The sequence below is a fragment of the Bidens hawaiensis genome, unplaced genomic scaffold (assembly GCF_021521415.1).
Source record: "Bidens hawaiensis isolate Kalapana, Puna unplaced genomic scaffold, B.hawaiensis_p1.1 tig00014715_1, whole genome shotgun sequence".
Taxonomy (NCBI): Eukaryota; Viridiplantae; Streptophyta; class Magnoliopsida; order Asterales; family Asteraceae; genus Bidens; species Bidens hawaiensis.
The window spans coordinates 13757-37821 of record NW_027492289.1 but is presented as its reverse complement, the minus strand read 5'-3'; the positions used below and the strand labels follow the sequence as shown (position 1 = coordinate 37821).

Here is a 24065-nt window from a genome sequence, read left to right as displayed (position 1 = left end):
TCTCCGACCCCTTAAAATGACTTTCCTTTGTGTTGCACTTTAGGTAGGAACCATGAATGGCTTGATCCGGCTCGCACGACTCTCAACTTAGCCGCGACGACCGATGCTTTAACATATGTGAAGGGCACCTATTACTAGGAGAAGAACTATGAGGCTAGAATAAAGTTGTAGATTTTAAGTAAATCTTTTTATCCTCTTTTTTACGTTGACATGGAGAAGTGATGCGGCTTTTATTTTTTATTTTTAACATAAAAAAGAAGCACGTGATCAGTTATTGTTTTTTTACCCCATATTAACCCAATTTCTATTTCTATCCACAGAAAACACAGAACTGAATTGATAGTAGTGTCGGTTCCATCACTATCTAAAAGGAAAATTAGCACGTGTTAGGATCATATCATATTCATATTTCAGCTTGAAGTCATTTCTATATATATATATTTATATATATATATGTTGTTTGACCCTCAATTATCTATGATCTGCACATGATCAGTCCAATGACGTTGTTTGCTGTGTTTCTTGTGATGGGTTCTTCCTTTATGGCGGTGGTCATAGAATCACAGTTGCTGGTTAACACATTGCCAGGTTTCACTGGTCATCTTCCTTTCACACTTGAAACTGGGTAACTATCGATTTATTTCCTTTCACACATTTAAACGCCCTGCTTGCATATAATGTATATATGTGTGAACCCTCGGGCGGGCAAAAGTGAAATTGCACTAATTTTGACGTTATTTTACTAATCTCGTGAAAATAACGTTAAAAGTGACGGAAGGTTAATCAGGCATCATGTGGTGGTGTTGATAGCCGAAAGACAAGGGTACATGCACCAATCAGCCGATGTCCCGATGATTGAGTGCTATGTGCCTTATGTCCAAGGCTTGATGCAAAACTACTATCGAGCCGGATGTCTCACCGGAAGCAGCCTCTCTATCCATGTGGGGTAGAGGTAAGGCTGTCTACATCTTACCCTCATCAGACCCTACCATAGCTCTGCTATTGGTAGGATATACTGAGTACGATGATGATAATGATGTTTATTAGTCTACCGATCGAATGGGCCTGATGCATGGACTTTATTATTATATGGTGTAAACGAGCGCTTTTTCTAAAGCTCGAGTTAGTTGTTTATTGAAGCTCACGCTCTACTTAAGCTTGGCCGTTTATTGATCAATCTATATTTTTATTTAATTACTTTTAGAAAAACCTCAGACGAGCTTAGGCTCAGCTCTAGCTCATGTAGCATCTTAAAACTCAAGTTCGGCTATGCAGCATGAAATTTATACAAAGACCTCCAAATGAGGTCAAACTAAGTACTCAACGAGTAGGAGAATCTAAGTGTAAATATATATATATAATTGTGGTGGGGTTAAAGTTTAAAGATACATACTAACTGTAACTATAATTGTGGTGGGGTCCTGTACGTTAAACAAATTAAGCTACATTGGAGTAGGAGAATCTGATGCTGTGCAGTTGTTTTACTACTTCCTGGAGTCTCAAAAAGATGACCCTCTTATGTTTTGGTTCAATGGAGGCCCTGGTTGTTCCGGTCTTTCTGGCCTTTTGTATCAGATAGGCCCCTTTACTTTTAACTATGCAAATTCCACTCTGGAGAAGCCAATACTTGAGATAAACCCTTATAGTTGGACCAAGGTACGTGTTGAATCTTTACCCTCTTCTTTTCTTTTATTTTTTAAGGATATTAATTTTGAAATTGTCAATGACTATATTTTTGGTGGCCAACATAATATTTGTCGATCAACCCGCCGGGACCGGATTCGCCTATGCAAAAACTCCTGAAGCTTACATAACAAACGATATGTTATCAACAATGCATGCTTATAGCTTTGTGAAGAAGGTATTTTAAAAGCCATTATCTTGATGAAATATGATCAGAATTATTTTCCCATTTTTTCAGTCAAAAAGAAAACACAATATGTACTATGTTTAAAAATAATGTTTGCTTCTTGTGTCTGTCTATCTCAATAGTGGCTTGTGAATCATCCTAAATTTCTCAACAGTCCATTGTATCTTGCTGCTGATTCCTACATGGGCATAGTGCTTCCCATGATTGTTCAAGAAATCTATAATGGTGCACTTTATTATTTGAAGTCCTAACCTTAAAGAAACACAAGTTTGATTTGTTAATTTGCTTCCGTCTTTTGTAGGCAATGAAGTCGGAGAAGAGCTGCACATCAACATCAAAGTAACAAATCAACCCATGTCTTTGATCAATATAATTCTTTTAGTTCCTTTTTACACTGCTAATATGAGCAAATGACTTGGTTATTTTTTTTCTCCAACTTAGGGCTACTTGCTTGGTAATCCTTTGACAGACATATATGGAGACTATAATTCAAGAATCGGATTTGCTCATGGTATGTCACTCTTGTCAGATGCAATCTACAAGGTAATCAAATATGTTTATAAGTATTTAAATTATAGTTATTAAAAGCCTTTGCTTTTTGCGCCTAGACCCATTTTCCAGGCGATGCCCAATATATATGCGCTTTTAGTTCCTAGGACCTCACTTCTCGAAGTTGACGCCACATCTATTGGTATTGATGATAGATCAAGAACAATGATCATTTGAACCTTTACTCTTTATTACTTTTTGAACTTTTGGTTTTCATGTTTTTGAAAATTTTGAAACTTTGAACATTTTGTTATTCAAGTTTGAACTTTTGGTACTAATTACATGATATTAAATGTTACATAATAGCTTTTGTTTATTTTATATGAAAAATAGTATTATTTTTCAAATACATAATATATTTTAAAAAATTTATTAGGTAGGTTTTTTTTTTCTTAGGAAGTAACTTACAATATTTTTTTGCAGTCAGTTAAAGAAAGTTGCAACGGAGTATTTGAAAGTATATGCCAACAAGAGTCTCTGCATACAAGATCTTCAGGTGGTAGACAAGGTACACATGTTGGATATTCAACTTAGGTTATTAGCTAATAATTTTCTTGTTAGATTCTGTTTTCATTTTTACGTTTTTTTCCTCTTAGTTTCCGTTTTCATTTTGATGTTTTCTTTTCCTCTTATTAGTGCCTTGAAAGAATAAACACGGAACAGATTCTAGAGCCTTATTGTGACACTTCAAATACCTTAAAACTATGGTCATTACCTCAAGTTCAAAAACAATGGTGTCGGGTATTACTCTATCTCTTAAGGACATTTGGAACTAAATACAAATGGAAATCTGTGTTTCTTTAAAAGGAGTAAAAATATGCGATTTTTCCATACATAGTACTCTTCTAATTTCTACCATGTTTTTACTATACTTATTGCAGGATGACAACCATTTATACTCCTATGTTTGGGCTAATAACAGAGACGTGCAAGAAGCTCTTCATATTAGTGAGGTTTGTTCATTTATTTCCATTATTTATGATAATATTGTGACAAATTAATAATCTCATGACCATTAGGAATTTGGTGATATTGAGTGGGTGCGATGCAATGATAGCTTGCATTTTTATTTTGATAAGAAACCCATATCTTACGCAAACAACGTCCTGAGTAGTGTCGGCTATCATCGATGTCTTGCTGATAAACATTGCCGAGCTCTTATATATAGGTAAACACTCTTTATTATGCTTCTGCTCATTACAGCCCACTTTTGTGACCAATTTCTTTGATATAGTATTTACACACCTTTTTGTTCTTTCTTCTTCTTCTTTTTTTTTTTTTAAATAAATCTTACAGTGGAGACCATGACATGGTTGTTCCATATTTTAGCACATTGAGCTGGATTGAATTGCTAAACTTGTTGGTTGTAGATGATTGGAGACCGTGGTTTGTTGAGGAACAAGTAGCTGGGTTAGTCGTATTGCCATTTAATTTCTAGCAGCCATTACTTGTTGTCATCAAGATAAATGCGTAAGTTAATAATATTTTCTTGTAGATATACAGTGAAATACTCTAAAGACGACTACAGCTTGACATTTGCTACTGTAAAGGTGAAATATGTACTTTGAAATTCAGTCTACGGTTAGAGCATGGCATGAAAGTTGCAAACATTATTTTTTAGAAGTTGGTCTTCCAGTTGAATACTATATCAGTTGAATACTATATCAAGTTTTAAACCCAAGTTTGAGTTTAATGTTTAACTTTCATATTTTATTTTGTTTGCAATTTTCATGAACCGAAAGAAACGTTTCTTGATATAACGATAATGATGGTTGATCGTTTTGTATTCTTAAAAGGGAGGAGGTCATGCGGCACCAGAGTACAAACCTAAAGAATGTTTAAGCATTTTTATGAGGTGGCTTGCTAACGAGACTTTATAAGCAGACAAGAGCTGAGTTTTATGCCAATATAATTGTTTTGTTTTATTAATTTGTTCATTAACTTGTGTAATTGTTAAAATTAGCCATTTATTGCATGTATTAAAAATCAAATGGGTGAGCCTTCTTCTCCCTGTTTTGGAGTTTTCCACGTAGTGATGGAAAAAGTATTTACCAAACTTGTTGGTTGAAAACTATTTACTAAAATAATGTTTTAGTAAATATTATTGGATAAAATAATCTTTTTGAATAAAACCTAGGAAAACAGGTTCTTATTTTAAAAAGTGAACTGAATTTAGTGACTGAAAACTTTTGGCAACAAAAATAACTATAGAAAACAATGATTTGTTATATTATTTGCACCATTTTAAGACGGAAATACAAATTTTGTCCTTTAAAAATATCTGATTTCGGGATCAGGTTCTTTAAAAAGTTTACATTCAGGCGTTATCCTTTATATGACATGTTTATTTGATTTTCTTCCTTTTAACTAACTGTCATAAGAAAACTCAGTTAGCTAATATCTGTTAAACGAGACGATATTTAAGGGCTGTTCGATAAATCTCATGGGGTGACTTGGAGGAGATTTAAATAATAATTAGTTTATTATTTATTAATAAGTTTGTCTTATTTTAATTAAGTTTGTCATAAGAAAACTCAGTTAGCTAATATGGATGATATTTAAGGGCTGTTCGATAAATCTCATGGGGTGACTTGGAGGAGATTTAAATAATAATTAGTTTATTATTTATTAATAAGTTTGTCTTATTTTAATTAAGTTAGTCTTAGCCTAAGACCTATTTGAGTTGAGTTCAAATTGTGTATTTGAATACGAGTATGACTCGAATTAAGGGTGTTATATAAACCCTTGGTTCACATAGGATTATTAAGTTTTTCCGTTAGTCGTTTTTTCTCTTAATAAAAAGTTGGAGCCTTTTTGTTTGTCAAAGAAAAACAAAGTCAAATGTGGTTGTTGATTTAATTGTGTGCACACCATTATAGTCTTTTGTCCCCTGTTCCAAAGTTTCGTACAGAAGAACAAACAAAAGGAAGCAATACTTGTTTTGTATTCAGAATATATTCAAGATCCTTAATAGTCGACTCTTCTTATGTTATATTTAACAAGTGGTATCCAGAGCCGGTTGCCAGTTTCATTTGTACGGAATTACGGCTTGGAATCGAAGTGAAGCAAACACCCGATTCGTTCGCACGAAATCGTGGTTATCAATCGAAGTCTATCAAAGAGTCTTGTCTCACGGACGATTGCCACTGGCGATTATCCTAGTTGTAGATTGAAAGCTTACGGGTAAGGAGAAGAAACTTAACAGAGAACGATGGCCGATACATCGTTTGTCGTCGGAATCAAGCGTTTGAACCAAACTAATTACCGGGTTTGGTCGACATGTGTTAGGTCATACCTTCAAGGTCAGGACCTTTAGGAGGTAACCAACGGAACCGAAACGCAGGTGCCAAGAAACGACACCGGAGGTGCCATTGGGAAGTGGCGAGTAAAATTCGGGAGAGCGATGTTCGTGTTAAAAACAACAGTCGAAGAGGAGATGTTAGATCACTTTCAAGAATCCGAAACACCGAAGCATGCATGGGATATTCTTGAACGACTATTCACGAAGAAAAACGACACCCGATTACAACTTCTTGAAAACGAGTTGCTTTCGGTTATTTAGAAAGATATGACGCTTCCAAAGTACTTCCATAAAGTGAAATCGCTTTGTCGCAAGATTGCCGATATAGATCAGCAATCAAGGATCGGAGATGTGAGGATGAAACGGATTATTATTCACGCGTTGAGGCCGGAATTTCAGTCGTTTGTCGTTGCTGTTCAGGGTTGGCCGACTCAACCGTCACTCTCGGAATTTGAAAATTTATTATCCGGACAGGAATCTTTAGCCAAACAGATGGCCGGTGTGTCGGTATCCGCTGTACCGAAGCAAGAAAACGAGGCGTTGTTTGCAAGAAAAGGAAAAGGAAAGTTCAAACCCAACCACAGTTACAACAAAAAGAAACCGTGGGATCAATCGAACAACTTTAACAAAGGGAATAAACCTGAGGAACAAAACCAACAAGAAGGAAGTGTTGATCGAAAGAATTGGAACCACAATAAAAAGGGTAAACGTTCGTCGTTTAAAACTTTTAAGTGTTATGCAAGGACACATCGCAAAGTATTGTACAACGAGTGCAACTAAGGAAGGAAACGCCGCGACAATGCAAAATTAAACTAAAAGAGCCTTGGGATGTCGAGGCCCATTATGCCGGAATTGGAGAAGTTCATGCGTTAACGGCTACGGTAAAACCCTCTTTAAATTTATTAAATGATTGGATTGTGGATTCGGGTTGTTCGAATCACTTAACGGGTGAAAAGGAGCGGTTAAAGAACCCGATTAAGTACGAGGGTAATCAGGCGGTAGTTATAGCCGATGATTCGCGACACAACATAACTCATATCGGTGAGGTTGATCTCTCACTAGATTCTGAGGAAAGTGGTTTTGTTCTTAAAAAAGTGTTTCATGTTCCCGGTATGAAAAAGAACCTATTGTCGGTTCCTCAAATCACCGACACCGGACGATATGTTCTGTTCGGGCCAAACGAGGTGAGTATTTTCGAAAGTTCGAAACTAGATCCATACCAGTGATTCAAGGGAGAAAGAAAGACTCGGTTTATGTATTGTCTACCGGGACTTCATATGTGAATAATGTGAAAAAGAATCTAAACGCAGATCTATGGCATCAACGTTTAAGCCACATCGGGTATGACAAACTTCAATTAATCGTGAAAAGAAGTTGGTGGCGGGAATACCCGAACTCGAAGTAAAAACGGATGTAATGTGTGGCGGTTGTCAGTTGGAAAGGCTTATAAAAAACCATTTGAGAACTCTAGTTATCGAGCTAAATCCCCTCTCGAGCTAGTTCATACCGATGTGTTCGGTCCAGTGAAACAACCGTCAATTAAAGGTATGAGTTATATGATATCATTCATTGATGATTATTCGAAATATTTGTGGGTATATTTCATGAAAAAAAAAGCCGAGGCGTTTGAACGTTATAAAGAATTCAAGTTAGAAGCCGAATGGGATCTAAAAAGGAGTATCGAGTGCCTTCGTTCCGATAATGGAGGCGAGTATACATCCCGTGAATTTTCTTTGTTTCTAAAAGAAAATAGAATTAAACGCCAACTAACGTGTTCTAATACTCCCGAGCAAAACAGGGTTTCAGAGAGAAAGAACCGGACCCTAACCGACATGATCGAAAGCATGATGCACAACAAGAATGTACCGGGGAGATTTTGGGCGGAGGCAATGAGTACCACTGCGTTTATAAGTAACCGATTGCCACAACAAGGAATGAGCTATGAGTCACCATATGAGAAGATGTTCAAATCCAACCGAATGTTAGTTATTTCCGGGTATTTGGATGCGTGTGTTACGTGTTCATCCCAGGTCATCTCAGACACAAGTTGGAGAAAAAGGCAACGAGATGTATTTTTGTTGGTTACGATAATGAAAAGAAAGGTTGGCGATGTTGTGAGCCGAGTACCAGGCGAATTTACGTGTCTCGGGACGTAATATTCGATGAAAACTCATCATGGTGGTCACCAAGTAAGGAAGTTTTGCTCGACATACATGACTCACAAAAAGAGTATGATGAGTATGTTATGGTTTAGGTTGGTGGCAACGATCTAGAAGAACAATCTGAATAAACACTTGACACCGAACCTGAATATTCAGGAACACAAAACGGCCCACGTTCTGATCCATGGCGAACCGGGTCGTTAGTTAGTCAAACGAACGGTCAAACCAGCACCACAACTGAACCAGTTAATACTGAAGGTCATATACAGGCTGTCCGGAGGTCTGATCGAGTTAGAAAACAGAACCCGAAGTATGCAAATGTCACCTTACTTATTAGTCAAGAAACCGAACCCGAGACGGTAGAACAAGCTGTACGAGATCCTAAGTGGGTGGAAGCAATGAAGCAATAGTTAGATGATTTAGCCAGTAATGAGACCTGGCATCGTGTTCTTAAGCCGGGTGATGTGAAACCGATTTCGTGTAAGTGGGTTTTTAAAATTAAAAGACGGGCCGACGGTTCTATAGAAAGATATAAGGCTCGATTAGTGGCTCAACGTTTTTCACAGGAGTACGTAATTGATTATGAAGATATTTTTAGTCCCGTAGCTAAACTCGTTTCGGTTCGAGTAATTTTAGCTATTGCCGCGTGCAAAGGTTGAGATTTATGGCAAATGGATGTGAGTAATGCTTTTTTGTATGGCGATTTGGATCGAATAATATACATGGATCAGCCGGAAGGTTTTGTAAGTCAAAATTTTCCTAATTATGTTTGTCAGTTAAAGAAAGCGATTTACGGTTTAAAACAGTCACCTCGGGCCTGGTTGGTAAGATTGGTGAGTTTTTGGAACTCAACGGATTCACGAATAGCATTTGCCGCTGCGGTTTGAGCAGCAAACGGCGTCCCTCTTCTTGTACCTTTGAAGCCACAAGTACCAGCAGAGGACCAAGAAACCACTCGCCCTCGTACATCTGTAACAGTCTTGTTCCTACAATAGCCGATACCAGTGTGTTCGTAACGAAGGTGACAAAACCGCCGTTGTTCTCGTTTATGTAGATGACTTAATTATAACCGGTGATTTAGTCTACGTGGTGGAGCAACTAAAAACGAATCTGTGTACTCGTTTTTTCATGAAAGACTTGGGAAAATTAAAGCATGTTTTGGGTCTTAGAGCTTGAGTACAAGAATGATGGTTTATACTTCACCATGATCGGTATGTCGTTAATCTTTTGGTGAAATTCGGTATGGAAAGTTGCAAACCGATACGGGTACCCATGGAACCTAACGGGTCTCTTCGAGCCGAAAAAGGAAAAGAGTTGGAAGAAGTTACCATGTATAGGAAAATAATTGGAAGTCTTATTTATTTGACCTTGACTCGACCCGACATTACGTATGTCGTTGGTGTGCTAAGCAAATTCGTTCAAGCTCCAAGAAAGCCGCACCTTGAAGCTGCTCGGTTGGTGTTGTGGTATGTGAAGTCGACTTTGAGCTATGGTGTTAAGTTTAAAAGGGAGAAGAGTATGGAATTAATCGGGTTTTGCGATGTCGATTATGCTAAAATCCGGACAGGAGACGGTGTACTACCGGGTATGTATTCTTGATTGGTTCAAGTGCTATTACATGGTGCAGCAAAAAGCAGCCTACGGTTTTTCTTTCGACTACCGAGGCGGAGTATCGGGCCGCGACTATGGCTGCGCAAGAGTGCGTGTGGTTGGTTCGGTTTTTAAACGAGTTAAATCAAGGTAAGAACGAGAAGGTAACCTTGTATGGGGATAACATGTCTTCAATCTTATTGGCTAATAATCCCACGTTTCATGCGCGTACGAAAAATATTGAAGTTCATTATCGCTTTATTCGTGAGAAAGTGTTAAATGGAGAAATTGATTTTAAATACGTTAACACGTTGGAGCAAGCTGCTGATATGTTTACAAAGAGTTTGCCAAAAGAAAAGCTTGTGAAGTTTTGTACTCGCTTGGGAATGAAAGAAGCAAATATCGAGAGGGATTGTTAAACGAGACGATATTTAAGGGCGGTTCGGTAAATCTCATATGGTGCTTGGAGGAGATTTAAGTAATAATTAGTTTATTATTTATTAATAAGTTTGTCTTATTTTAATAAAGTTAGTCTTATCCTAAAACCTATTTGAGTTGAGTTCAAATTGTGTATTTGAATACGAGTAGGTCTCGAATTATGGCTGTTATATAAACCCTTGGTTCACATAGGATTACTAAGTTTTTCCGTTAGTCGTTTTTTCTCTTAATAAAACGTTGGAGCCTTTTTATTTGTCAAAGAAAAACAAAGTCAACTGTGGTTGTTGATTTAATTGTGTGCAGACCATTATAGTCTTTTGTCCCATGTTCCAAAGTTTCGTACAGAAGAACAAACAGAAGGAAGCAATATTTGTTTTGTATTAAGCATATATTCAAGATCCTTAATAGTCGACTCTGCTTGTGTTATATTTAACAATATCATGTGACGAGTATAATGGTAATTTTATGCACCTCATTTTTAAATACATTAGTGGGACCTATTTACTTCTCCCCACTCTCATAAGATCTTTTCTCTTCACTGACCCCTTTTACCGCCGCCTGACTTATCACTATCACCACCGGTCGATCGTCAAAGGTCACCACCGTAGGCCCCCGTTGATGTGGTGAAAACAGTCAAATTAAATATTAACTAAACTAAACAACTAATAAAAACTAGACTTAAGACTCAACTACACAAAACATCGGCAAGTGAACCGATCAATTGTACTAAAGCTAAGTAAGTCCGGAATATCGAACCCACAGGACTCTATAAATTACGTTAATTAACTAATTAGACTCAACTTATGACACAACTATTTATTATTAATATTTTAAGGGGGTTTTTAAAGTAATATTAAACTAAGAAATTAAATAAACGAGTAAACTAGAAAACAAGCAAACCAACACAAGATCGAAACCAATAAGAGAAGGAATCTACTTAGGTACGAATCCCATGTATCAACAATCATCAAGCAATGGACAACTAATATGATATGGAAACTGATTTATAACCGTATTTATCTAACAAATCCTAGAGAACCCTTGATCGCATCAAGTAAAATCCTAAAGAATAATTATTAGATTATTAAGCAATCAGTTATATTGATTTCCTTATAGTTATCAATAAGGGTTAATTAATAGTATCTAAAGCAAGAAATCTCACGAAACACTAAACTCTAGATAACTTGATAAGCTAAACACAACATAATGAACAAGGATCAACACAATAACCAAGCAAGAATGTTGTCAATAATTTACCTTGGAATGCGATTGACCAAGACACATGAACAACTCCTCACCTCACAGTTATTGGAATTTAGCAGAACATTTAAAACCCTAACCAACGATTAACAAGCTTCTATGATCTAATAGGCCTACTCAATCACAATAATCAAAACACCAAGTAATGATTAAACATAAACCCTAAATCTAAAGAACACAATCAAGAGATAAAAGATCTATGTGTAGCAATAGTTAATAATCAATCAAGAAAATAAATACTCATATGCATCATGAAAGCAAAATCAAGTCTTTACTATTAAATTAACGAAACCATAATCAAAACAATCGTCCAAAGCAAGAATCAAAACAAAACATGTTCATCAAACCTAGGTAGACATGAAGTCTAGCCTAGTATAGTCATAATCAAAGACAAATAACTAGAACACAGAACAAAGAGAAATATCATGAAAGATAATGAACAAGAACAAAGATAAAGAACGAGAGAACCCGTCCTAATCGACCCTTGAACACCCGTATGAAAGCTTGATGATCCTCCTTGATTCCTAGCCTCAAAACACCTTCAATATTAGCTCCAACCCTTGGAAAACCGGCTGCAATATGTATGATATTTGTCTAGGTTTATAATAATTTTTATATTAAACGAGCTGGGCTTAGACTTTGCAAAATATGGCTGGTCAGAGGATGGAGGCGCCGCGCGGCGGGCTTGGTCTCCCCGGTCGCTCGGCGCGGCGTGTGCCAGGGGAAATTTTCGTTTTTTTTCCTCATTTTTTTTTGCTTTTTATTTATTGCTTAATCATATTAGATCTCTTCCTTGAACTCCAAGCAACGATAGGAAGCTTCTAGAACTTGTTTTCCTTAACTCTCAAACCATCATCTACATGAAAACAAATCAAACACTAAGTGGAGTAATCATGTAATCATTAACGAGCAAAACGAACTCAAACTTCTCATGGAATGATAGCAAGAATTAAAGCTTAACATGCAAGACATCAAACGAGTTAAAACATGATAAATATAAAATACTTGACTCAAAACCTAAATTAATAAAATAAGAACAAAACACGAACTAAACCGAACTCAAAACATTAAATAAACATAACTTTACAAGGGATTCGAGATGTATAAATAGATGTAAATCAAATATCCCCACACTTACACTTTTTTCATCCCTGAAAAATCTGATGCAGTTGGATTAGATTCGGAAAATACAGTCTTAAAAACATATAGGTTAATTTTTAAAGCTTAGAAGAACACAAAAACCGCGATCACCGATATTGTTGTCCGCTTAAACCTATGCCTTAATCTTTACCGGGACAAATAAGATCCGACAATAATATTACTCAGTGGTTTACATAAGTAAGACCCGCTTATTTTCAGCTTTTACCGTACCAGACCACCCCAAATTGACTTAAACCTCAAAATTAGTAGATTTAAAACTTTTGTTGCTCTATTTTTTTTAATGAATAGTCAAGACGATCAAGGGTATTGTTTATCCACCTAAGCTTAAGCATCAAAGTCTACCAAGCAGCCATTAGATACGATTAAGGTTTAATTAATTAATAGCTAGTGTTCCCCACAACATGACATACCGCCGTTATCTAGCAATACACCGAACCATCACCATAGGTGAGTACACACAATTTCATCTGTAGGGCTTACATGTAGTGCGTCCCTTGTGGTCCGTTTCTTAATGTTAATAAGACGCGAGCAAGGGGACCCCACATGGCTAAGAGCGTGGATGATCAAGTCTGTAGTGTATTTGTACTAGGGCCGTCCAAACTGCTCGCCGCTCGAACTAGCTCAACGCTCACTCGAAAATTGCTCGGAAATTGCTCGATCGTTTTTGCGCTCGATTGTAAACGAGCCGCTCTGCTCGGTTCGGTTTGTAAACGAGCCAAGCAACGAGCAAAGGTCCGTTCGGCTCGATTATTCTTAGTTTATATATATATATATATGAAAATTTATATAATTAATTTTATAAATACCTTTCTATTTTTGAATTCAAAAATCCATTATACATTACAAAAAAAATTAAATTAAATTAAAAAATATAATAGATATTACATTATCTCTTTCAAACCATACAAACCTTATCTCTTCCACACAATACCAATTACCAAGACTTTACCAAAAATCAATTCAAAGCTCACGTCAATCTCACGCACAACCCTCCAGCCTCCGGCCTCTGACCTCCGACCGCCGCGCCTCCGGCCTCTGACCTCCGACCGCCGCGCCACTGCCACTGACCTCCGACCGCCGCGCCACTGCCACTGCTCACGGACTCCGAGCCTCTGTACATATCGTCTCCTTCATTTTTTCGGGTTTTGGTTTCGATTTTAGCAATACTATATGTTAACTGATAAGAATTATGTCTTTATTAAATTCAGTGTAGGTTTAATTTTGTTTGAAAAACCCCTAAAAATTCATATGATTTATGGAACTGTAATTCATATAATATATTGTCTTTTCGGGTTTGCTTATGTTGCCAAGTTTTTCAATTTCATTTTGTTTTTACTTTGAACCTAAGTTTATGTGTTATTTTTGTACAATGGCTTCTCGGAAAGAGTTAAATCATGTTGATTTAAGTGATGGAGAGAGCATTCGCCTCGAGTCAGAGTCAGATGAGGATATGGACAATGAAGCGTCTGAAGATGTAGGTTCAAAGCGAAAGCGAAAGAATCAAAGTATTGTGCATCTACACTTTAAAGACGTTGACGGTATGTATAGAGGACAAAAGGTTAAAAATATCAGTGCATTCATTGTAGGCATACTTTTGTGAAAATCCCTTCAAGCACCACCTCAAGTATGAAGCGGCACCTCTGAGATTGTGCATTGTACTTAAAAACTCAAGGTAAAAAGAAGGGTTTCATTAATTTTCCGTCAACCGGTGGTGATAGTAAAATGGGTTCCAATTGAGTTAAATGAGGATTATGACCAAATGAAATGTCGAGAAATGATTGCAAAAATGATTATTATGCATGAGTTACCTTTTTCTATTGTAGAATATCATTGGTTCAATCAGTTATTAAAGTATATCAATCCTCTGTTTCAAAAAGTTAGTAGGTAAACAATCACAAGAGATTGTATAAGGGTGGTGGAAAAAGAAAAAGAGAAGATAAAAAAGATGTTGAAAAAGGTGAGTATGATATCACTTACAAGCGATTGTTGGACATCAAACCAAACGGTTGGTTACATGTGTTTAACGGCTCACTTTGTTGATTGTGATTGGAAATTGAAGAAATGCATTATTGGTTTCAATGAACTTTCACCACCCCATAGTGGCGAAGTTATATCCGATGCTATTATGGAATGTCTTTTGAAGTGGGGTATTCAGGACAAGATAGGTACCATTACTTTAGACAATGCTTCTAACAATGATAGGGCCACGACTATTTTGATGAACAATTTACAAGTTAAAGGAAAATTACATTTTGAAGGATTGTTTTTTCATGTTAAATGTTGTGCACACATTCTAACTTAGTTGTACAAGATGGTTTAAGTACTATTGACTCGTGTATTTCAAATATTAGAGAAGGTGTGAAGTACTTGAAAAAGACTCCTGGTCATTTATTGAAGTTTGGTGAAATAGCTATGTCTCTTGGTATCAACACTCGACGTTCTCTTAGCACCGATGTAAAAACTAGGTGGAATTCAACGCATCAAATGCTTGATTCGGCTGTTCACTACAAACGAGCTTTTGAAGGTTATGCGTTGAGAGATTCCAACTTTATATGGTGCCCCACAAATGATGAATGGACTTGGGCCGAAAAAGTTTGCAAGTTATTAGAAGTTTTTTTGAGAGCTACCAATTTATTTTCAGGTACAAATATCCAACTTTAAACTTGTTTAATGTGGAGATTTTAATGTTACTAGATGTTTGTATAAAACTACTAATTTTTTTTTCAGGTTCAACATATCCAACTTCAAACCTGTTTCTTACAGAAATTTATAAAGTGAAAATAGAGATATGTAATGCTTTTATATCAGATGACGCTTTCTTGGAGAAAATGAGCATACCCCTATATGAAAAGTTTGAGAAGTATTGGGGAAAATTGGGGTGCTTATGTCAATTGCTTCTATTTTAGATCCTCGTTATAAGATGTTGTCAGTCAAATGGACTTTTAAAATGTTGTATCCAAAAAATGAATGTGAGAGTCAAGTTGAAGATGTGATTGCTAAGTTAAAATCTCGTTTTGAAAAGTACTTTCATGCATATATCTCAACCAAGGCTGCCACGGGTTGCTCAAAAACCTCAACATCTAGCGAGCATACTCCAGATGAAGACGATTTTCATGTGAAGAGGTATGTACCCGCCTCAACACGGATAAGGCGGGTCAACCCACAAGATATAGACAACAGGCTTGAAATCAAGACATTATGAAGGCGCTAAGCCAAAACCTATGCGCATGGCGCATACCACACATGCTCAGGCATCATATGCCCAAGCACCACATATGCTCAGGCGTCATATGCCCAGGCACCACATATGCTCAGGCATCATATGCCCAGGCGTCACATATGCGCGTGGCGCATCAGCGCGCGGCGCATATCACATCTGCGCATGAAACATCTGCGCGTGAGAATAAAGAGAAGACCTCGCGCATCCTCAGGATTGGCGCATATCACACATGCACATAATCAACCTCGTCCTTATCCAAATCAGGATTAGGGCAACCTTGATTGTGCACGTCAGACAACCTTCCAGAAGGTATCTTTTTAAGGAATAAGAATATGCTGATGTTGACAGAAGCCAAATGAAAGGTGGACAACTCAGCATGACACATGTGCTACCACGTGATTACAACCAATGAGAAAGCACCAGGTGTCCCAGAGGACACGTGGCGCAGAGCAATTGGAGGAGGCCAACAAGGCTGAGCTCAGTCAGTGGAAACCCTAGCACTATAAATACAGCATCAACTCCACATTGATGGACACACATTCATACTCATTCAAGGACATTCAATCACATTCAATCACATTGAAGCAGACAGTTACAGCCAGTAACATACAATCACATCAAATTATAGAGTATTCAGCTATTAAGCAATACTCTCAGAATTCCTTACTCTGACACATCATTATCTTCTCCACAAAATACTTATTCTCACACCGGAGGGTTACCCCAAAGAGGACCCCTCTGTCCCTTTCTGAGGGGTAAGTTGACGGTGCTGTTCATTTTGTAGGTGGAAGAACCCAGATCCAAGAGAAACCATCGGTGAAATTGCATAATCACACCCGAGGAAAGTAGATCGTCTACCAGTGAGTCGATCCACGTTTCTTCATTGGCGCCATCCACTGTTACAACGGCAATCAGATCTCATCAGATCTATATATAGAAACAAAAATCATCACCATGGTTTCTGGCGTTCGTAACGTTGATCAAGCTCTGGAGGATATTGAGCGTGAGGATGTTAATGAGGGACAACAGTTTCTGAGGGCGCAGCGTGATTCTACGCGCGCCACCAGTAACCGTCCTTTCATCACAACTCCTCATGGCCAGACTGAAACTCCTCCAGACGATCTTACGTTACAAAATCTGGCCGGCGCGAAACAAAAAGGACCAATGGGTCCAGAAGATGAAACAAATGATCCTAACGAATGGCTCATAAACGAGCAGCGGCGTCTAATGGACAAGTACAATGAGATGGTCAAACAGAAAAAGCTAGCCGACTTAACACAAAGGCAAGCGTTTGATAAGCAAACTGTTCATGGAACAAAAAGGCAGCGCGCGCCGGAAGAAGGACATTCTGTTCACACTGCACACACTGAGTTCAGTGATGAAGAAGTGCACAGCATGAGGAAGACGCGAGATACTCATGCAGGAGGCTCACAGCTCCGCGCGCCTGTGAACATGGCGCCTGGAGCCAGAGCCGATCTGGATCTGCAAATACCGTACAGCCCACCAGTTAGAGGGCAAGTGGACGTAACCACACCATATAGACCAGCCATCTTGGTGAAACATTCAAAGTTCACTGAGCGCATCGCGAAGGCTCCCATCCAGCACAAAACCAAGATGCCAAGTGGTTTGGGTAAATATGACGGCACAACAGATCCGGACGATTTCTTGCAAGGTTTTTACAACACGGGAAACCTAGAGAGCTGGACGATGCCAACATGGTGTCACATGTTTGCTCGCTGCCTCACGGGCGCGGCGCGTGTCTGGTTCGAGAGCTTGCCGACTGGGCAAATTGATGGGTTCGAGGAACTATTGGAAAAGTTCCAAGCCCACTTTGTACAGCAGCGCAGACACACGCGCGATCCTGATGGCATCATGCACTGCGTGCGCAGGACTGATGAAACGATTGAAGACTACATCACTCGTTTCAATCAGGAGTCTCTGGCAATCGGAGGTATAACAGAGCAACTCCTGCGCGTGGCCTTTATACAAGGCGCGCGCAGTGATCAACTCCGCCGGGCTCTCGTAAGCAGAGATGGCATGCCTACCACGTGGGCCAAGTTAATGGAAGCCTCGCGAGTTTTCGCGAGGAACGAAAAACAAATTGCCCAAGATAGGGCAAGAGAAAGAGCGCATCAAGCTGAGTCACCGCGCAGCAAAGAAAAGAGGGGCAAACAGAACTCTGTATGGTCCAGGTTGCAACCAACCAGTTTTTCTCCCGCAGAAAAACAGGCGCAACCAAGCTCACCCCGGCCCCAAAAAGATGTTCGTAATCGCGGGGAGGGTGACAAGAGGGAGGGCGGCAGAGATCCTAGCAGACCTCTGCCAAGAATATGGACTCCCCTCACTAAAACGCCTTCACAGGTGTTAAGCAGTGAGAATGTCCAATTCAAAAGCCCTAAGCCACTACACTACAAGGGACCATCAGACAGTGGCAAGTACTGTGAATTTCACAAGTCCACAGGGCACAACACTGATGCATGCCACCACTTGAAGGATGCAATTGAAAAGGACGTGAAATCAGGCAAGCTGGCTCACCTGGTGAAAAACTCAAGACCAGACGATGAACAATCAGGAGCCTCAGCCAGCAAAAAGTACAAAAGAATCTGTGTAGCCGAGGGAGGAAGGCAAGGGCAGACATCAAGAAAGAGAAGCGCGCAAATCCAAGGAGATTGGCGCGAGCAACAAGTCATCTTCCCAAGAATCAGGGGAGGCCCTTCCATCAGCAGTCCTCTCGTCATCACTACACACATTGCTCATTACGAAGTGTCAAAAGTCCTGGTGGACACTGGCAGCGAGTCAGACATCATGTATGAGCAATGTTTCAGGAAACTGGATCCGGCAGACCAAGCGAGGCTTGAAATTGTGAATGCGCCGATCTCTGGTGTTTCCAATGAAATCATTCATCCCCTAGGTCAAATACAATTTGAGCTAACTGTGGGGGATGAAAAACACAAGCGAGCCGAAGTTGTCAACTTCTTGGTCTTGCCCACCACTTCATGCCACAATATGATCTTGGGTAGGGAAACGATTGCCCAATTCAACGCAATACCGTCGCCAGCGCACGGCGCATTGGGGTTCCCAACACCAACGGGTGTAACTTTTGTATACCGGGATCATTTGTGCGCAGTGACAAGTACTCCGCGGGAGGGGAGAATGAAAACTCCAATGGCAGAAAACGCGCCAGAGGAATGGATTCTCAACCCAAAATTCCCGGAGCAGAAGATCACAATTGGCGCAACGATATCAGACGACACGAGGGTGAGAATGAAAAGATTGCTCACGGCATATATGTCGGTCTTCGCGTGGCAACACTCTGATATGACTGGGGTTCCGCGAGACCTGGCACAACATTCTCTCAACACCTTCAAGTCTGTAGAGCCAATTGCTCAAAAGAAGAGAGTCATGGGGGATGAAAAGGCGAGGGCCATGAATGAGCAGGTTGAGGATTTACTGCGCGCAAACATCATCCGCCCGATACGATACCAGACGTGGGTAGCCAATCCTGTGATGGTAAAGAAAAGTAACGGGTCGTGGAGGATGTGCATTGACTTCAAAGACCTCAACAAAGCGTGCCCAAAGGATTGTTACCCCCTCCCAAACATCGACGCAAAGGTGGACTCCGTGGCGCCATTCAAGCTAAAATGTTTTCTGGATGCCTACAAAGGCTATCACCAGATTCAAATGGCACCACAAGATGAGGACAAGACCGCCTTCAGAACCGACAAGGGTGTTTTTTGCTACACAAAAATGCCCTTTGGTTTGAAGAATGCGGGCGCCACCTACCAAAGACTTATGGATGCCGTTTTCAGCGAGCAAATCGGGAGAAACCTAGAAGTCTATGTGGATGATCTGGTGATCAAGAGCAGGGAGGAAAAGCAAATGCTCAAAGACATCGAAGAAACCCTTGGGCGCCTAAAGGAAGTTAACATGAAGCTCAATCCGAGCAAATGTACTTTCGGTGTACTAGAGGGAAAATTTCTAGGTGTAATGGTCACCAAAGATGGTTTCAAGGTGAACCCTGAGAAGGTGGAGGCCATCCTTGACATGCCCTCGCCATCCACCATGAAAGAAGTTCAGAAGCTCAATGGTAGATTGGTTTCAATCAACAGGTTCCTAGCGAACCATACAAGCAAATCTACCCCATTTGTCAATACATTGAGAAACTGCTTAAAGAAAAGTCAGTTCAAATGGACTCCTGAGGCCGAGCAAGCTTTCAGTGAGATTAAAGAATGTTTGATAAATCTACCCGCGCTCACAGCTCCACTTCCTGGTGAAATATTGACATTATATCTATCAGCAGGAGAGCGCGCCATCGGCGCAGTATTATTGGTGGATCGCAAGGGAATCCAAACGCCAATATACTATGTGAGTCGGGTGCTGACGGATCCTGAGAGGCGCTACTCCATCATGGAAAAGTTAGTTTTATCACTAACACACGCGTCGCGCAAGCTTCATAGATATTTCAATGGTCATCCCATTGAAGTTCTGACTGGATACAACATCCAACAAGTCTTGCGCCGTCCCGCGCTCTCAGGAAGGCTGACAAAGTGGGCGCTAGAATTAGGCGAGCACACGATCGCCTATAAGCCCCGTCCAGCAATAAAGGGACAAATCTTGGCTGATTTCATTGCCGAGGTCCCCGAAGGAAAAATCGAAGAGGCTCAGCGCGAGGTAGAACCTCCGCGAGCCAGTGATGAAGAAAATGTTTGGAGATTGTTCACTGACGGAGCTTCAAACAATGAAGGGTCCGGCGCAGGCCTCAAACTGGTGGATCCAAAGAATCATGAATATACTTACGCCATCAGGTTGGACTTCAAGAGCACCAACAATGAGGCTGAGTATGAAGCCCTGCTGGCTGGCCTGCGCATCGCGCACAAATTTGGAGTCAAAAAGCTAGAGGCCCATGTTGATTCATACTTGGTAGCAGCACAGGTCAATGGCCTTTATGATGCCAAGGAGAACACCATGCCTCTGTATCTAGAGCAGGCGAAAAAGCTCATCGAGCAATTTGACTGCTTCAGAATCATTCATATTCCGCGCAGTGAAAACAAATCTGCAGACGCGCTGAGTAAGATGGCATCAACCAGTTTTGATCACTTTGGCAAAGATGTCAGGGTAGAAGTAATGAGCACCCCGTCGGTGGTATCGAAGTCTGTCCTGGTAACTCATACAACCCCTTCATCATGGATAACTCCAATAATGGAATTCTTGAAGGAGGGAAAGGTACCAGATGATCGCGCACAAGCGAGGAAGATAAGACACAAGGCGCAGAACTATGAACTGCTTGATAGTACATTATATCGACGATCTTATCTTGGGCCGCTCATGAAATGCCTAGATGCTGAGGAAGCAAGCTATGTGATCAGAGAGATACATGAAGGAATCTGTGGAATACATGCTGGCCCGCGCATGGTGGTTGCCAAGGCAATGAGCGCAGGTTACTATTGGCCTGGCATGTACTTGGACGCTCTAAAAGAGATCCAAAAATGCAAAGCATGTCAGAGCTATGCGCCAAACACCATGCGGCCAAAAAACAACTTGATTCCGGTGACCTCCGCATGGCCTTTCCACAAATGGGTAATCGACATTGTGGGTCCCCTACCGCAAGCGCCTGAGCGAGTAAAATTTTTGGTAGTGGCAGTAGACTATTTCACAAAATGGGTTGAAGCGAAGCCACTAGCAAAAATAACAGCCGAAGCGATGAAGCAGTTTATCTGGAGCCACATCATATGCCGTTTTGGCTTGCCCATGGAAATTGTGAGCGATAATGGCAAACAATTCACTGATAAGAAGATATCCAGCTGGCTCAAGGAATTGCGCATCAACCAAATTTTCACTTCAGTTTATCACCCTCAGGGGAATGGACAACTGGAACGCGCGAACCAAAGCTTGTTAAATGGGCTGAAGAAAAGGTTGGAGGGAGAATCCCATTCTTGGGTCGAAGAACTACCTAATGTCCTGTGGGCACACAGGACATTAAGCAAAACCAGCAATGGCGAATCACCCTTCAGCCTAACCTATGGAACAGAGGCAATGATTCCAGCGGAATCATTGGATGCCCATCCCATAGAGTGCTCATGATGAGCAAGATTGATAACGAGCGCGAACGAAGGTTGGACCTCAACTTACTTGAAGGGCGCAGAGAGGCAGCTATCATCAGTGAAGCCAAGTACAAGAAAAAACTGGAAAAATACTACAACCAGCGTGTGAAAGAATGCCACTTCAAGAAAAATGATTTTGTCCTTCGAAATAATGAAGCCAGCCGCGCGATACCCCCGGGAAAAATGTCCCCCAACTGGGAGGGACCTTATCAAATCTCAGAAGAATTGGGGAAAGGCGCATATGCTTTAAAAGATTTGAATGGAAAGAAGATCCCGCGCGCATGGAACGCGGCACAGCTTAGAAAATGTTTCATGTAAATGTCAAGTTTGTAATCAAGGCTTTTTAAGCCATTATAAATAATGATACGCGCTATCTTCTCTTAATATGGATTCTATTACCTTTTGCATACATGTTTCACACTTCCCTTTATTAGTTTTGAGCAATATGACAACATTGTATTGACATCAAAACGAAATAAAAACGAAGTAAAACATACATGCGCGAGCTTCAAGCTCAAACGCGTTAACAAGTTTTAACTCTAAAACGTCAGGGCCTTAGCCCAATTCTACTACCTTTTGCATACATGTTTCACTCTTCCCTTTATTAATTTTGAGCAATATGACAACAGTGTATTGACATCAAAACAAAATAAAACGAAGTAAAACATACATGCGCAAACGCTTTAAAGAGTCTTAACTCTAAAACGTCAGGGCCTTAGCCCAATAATGTGAGCCTTAGCTCAAATCACTCACAACATCCAACCTACATACTGCGCACCCTGACCATAAAAATACCTAAACACAACTAAGGCAAAGCAAATGCCAAAACATAGTTGTTAAGGTCTCAGGTCGAGGTCGCGCATGAAAATGTAATGGATATCTGAGTAACACATATTGACACGTAAAGGCTAAAAATTTCATAATTCCATGCGCGAAAACGAAGCGCAAAAGAGGAATAATGAAAACGCCAAGGCGCGTGTCAACATAATCAAGATATGGAAATATCACTTACAATATGACAAGGATTAAGTATAATAAATTCCTTACAACCTTGTTCTTATTCCAACGTGCAAGCATATCTTATATTCAACAAACAAACATGCGATATAAAGAGATGAATGGGAATGCGCAAGATGCGAAGAAGGGAAAAACAGAATTTCATTCAGAAGCATTGAAATTTACAAGTTTACAAGATGAGATACAAATTACAAATAAAAATAAAAACATGAAGGGCTTCTCAAGTCTCCACGTTGACATTAGCCTCTTCATCATCCTCATCATCGCCCTCGGCATCTGGCGCAGCCTGCTCCTCTTCATCTCCAAACTGACCATAGTCAAGTTCTTCATCTTGAATGGAGTCTTCTACCATGACAGTGTCAGGAGCGGATCCTTTGGCCACGCCAGACCCGCTAGCAACGCCAGCATTCTCCGCGCCATTGTCGCCGCCAGCCCCTTCGCACTCATCAAGTAATTTCTTTAGCGCGGCGAGATCGGGCTGGTTAGCAAGCGCGGATATCTGCAAATCATAAGCAAAAATATGAGTACAAAAAGACTTAGAAAATAAGTCAAGGCAATCAAATTAAGGTTAAAATACCTGCGCAAGGATGGGAATGGGAGTGTTCATGTACTTCTCCCCCATCGCGGTCATTTCCGCGCAGGCAGCGTTGCTCTGATAAGGGTACTCGGATGGGTTCTTCTTCAACATGCCATATTCATAACCATCCGTGAACCCTTCAGCTCGGCCCACCACGCGCGCGGCAGCATTGCAATCCATCACCAGGGCCTGAAACTCGTTTGAGTATTTCATCGCGTAAGCGCAACGAGTCATGCCCTGTGAGATCAGCCATTGGCGATCCTGCGCGAGGCCAGCAACAGACGTCTCGAGGGCAGGAACCTGAGAGTTTAAAAACTCAACAGTTTCTTTGGTCTTGGTTAGCTCCTCTTTATCGGACGCTGCTGCCGCCAAGATTTCTTCTTTTTCTACCCGCGCAGCATCAAGTGCTTCTTGGCTAGACGCTGCCGTCGCCTGGGTTTCATCTTTGTCGGCCTGCGCGGCCGCCAGCTCCCTCTTCAGGCGCGCAACCTCACTCTCCAGTGATGATTTTTCAGTTATGGACTGGACAAGAGCTTCGTCACGCGCCTCCGCCTCAAGCTCCAACTCGCGCGCTCGGCGCGAGTACTTGGTCGCGTCCGCCTCCGCCGCCTGCAGCTTTTCCCGCGCAGCCTGAAGCTCATGACCGCGCTTCACGAAGGCGCTGTTGGCACTGGCTCTGTTCTCGCTGAGCTCGGCTTGGAGCTTCTCAGCTCTATCGCTAGCATCAGAAAGATGCCAAGCAGACACCTTAGCCTCTTGCTTGGCTTCCGCAAGAGCATCACGTACTTTTACGTAATCAAAGCGAAGCTCTTGGGAGGC

At 40.5% G+C, this 24065-nt stretch overlaps 2 pseudogenes across 1 annotated transcript; both read left to right on the top strand.

Annotated features, from left to right (window-relative positions):
- The first annotated feature begins 494 nt into the window (after nt 1-494).
- LOC143547373 (serine carboxypeptidase-like 13) lies at nt 495-4461 on the top strand (annotated as a pseudogene). Its single transcript, XR_013137757.1, has 13 exons — nt 495-625; nt 1443-1655; nt 1738-1861; nt 1993-2095; nt 2172-2209; nt 2312-2413; nt 2843-2927; nt 3056-3160; nt 3301-3372; nt 3439-3587; nt 3716-3829; nt 3915-3969; nt 4216-4461. The product of XR_013137757.1 is annotated as a serine carboxypeptidase-like 13 (transcript).
- A 9234-nt stretch (nt 4462-13695) lies between these two features.
- Nucleotides 13696-15454, top strand: LOC143547377 (zinc finger BED domain-containing protein RICESLEEPER 2-like; annotated as a pseudogene).
- The last annotated feature ends 8611 nt before the right edge of the window (nt 15455-24065 follow it).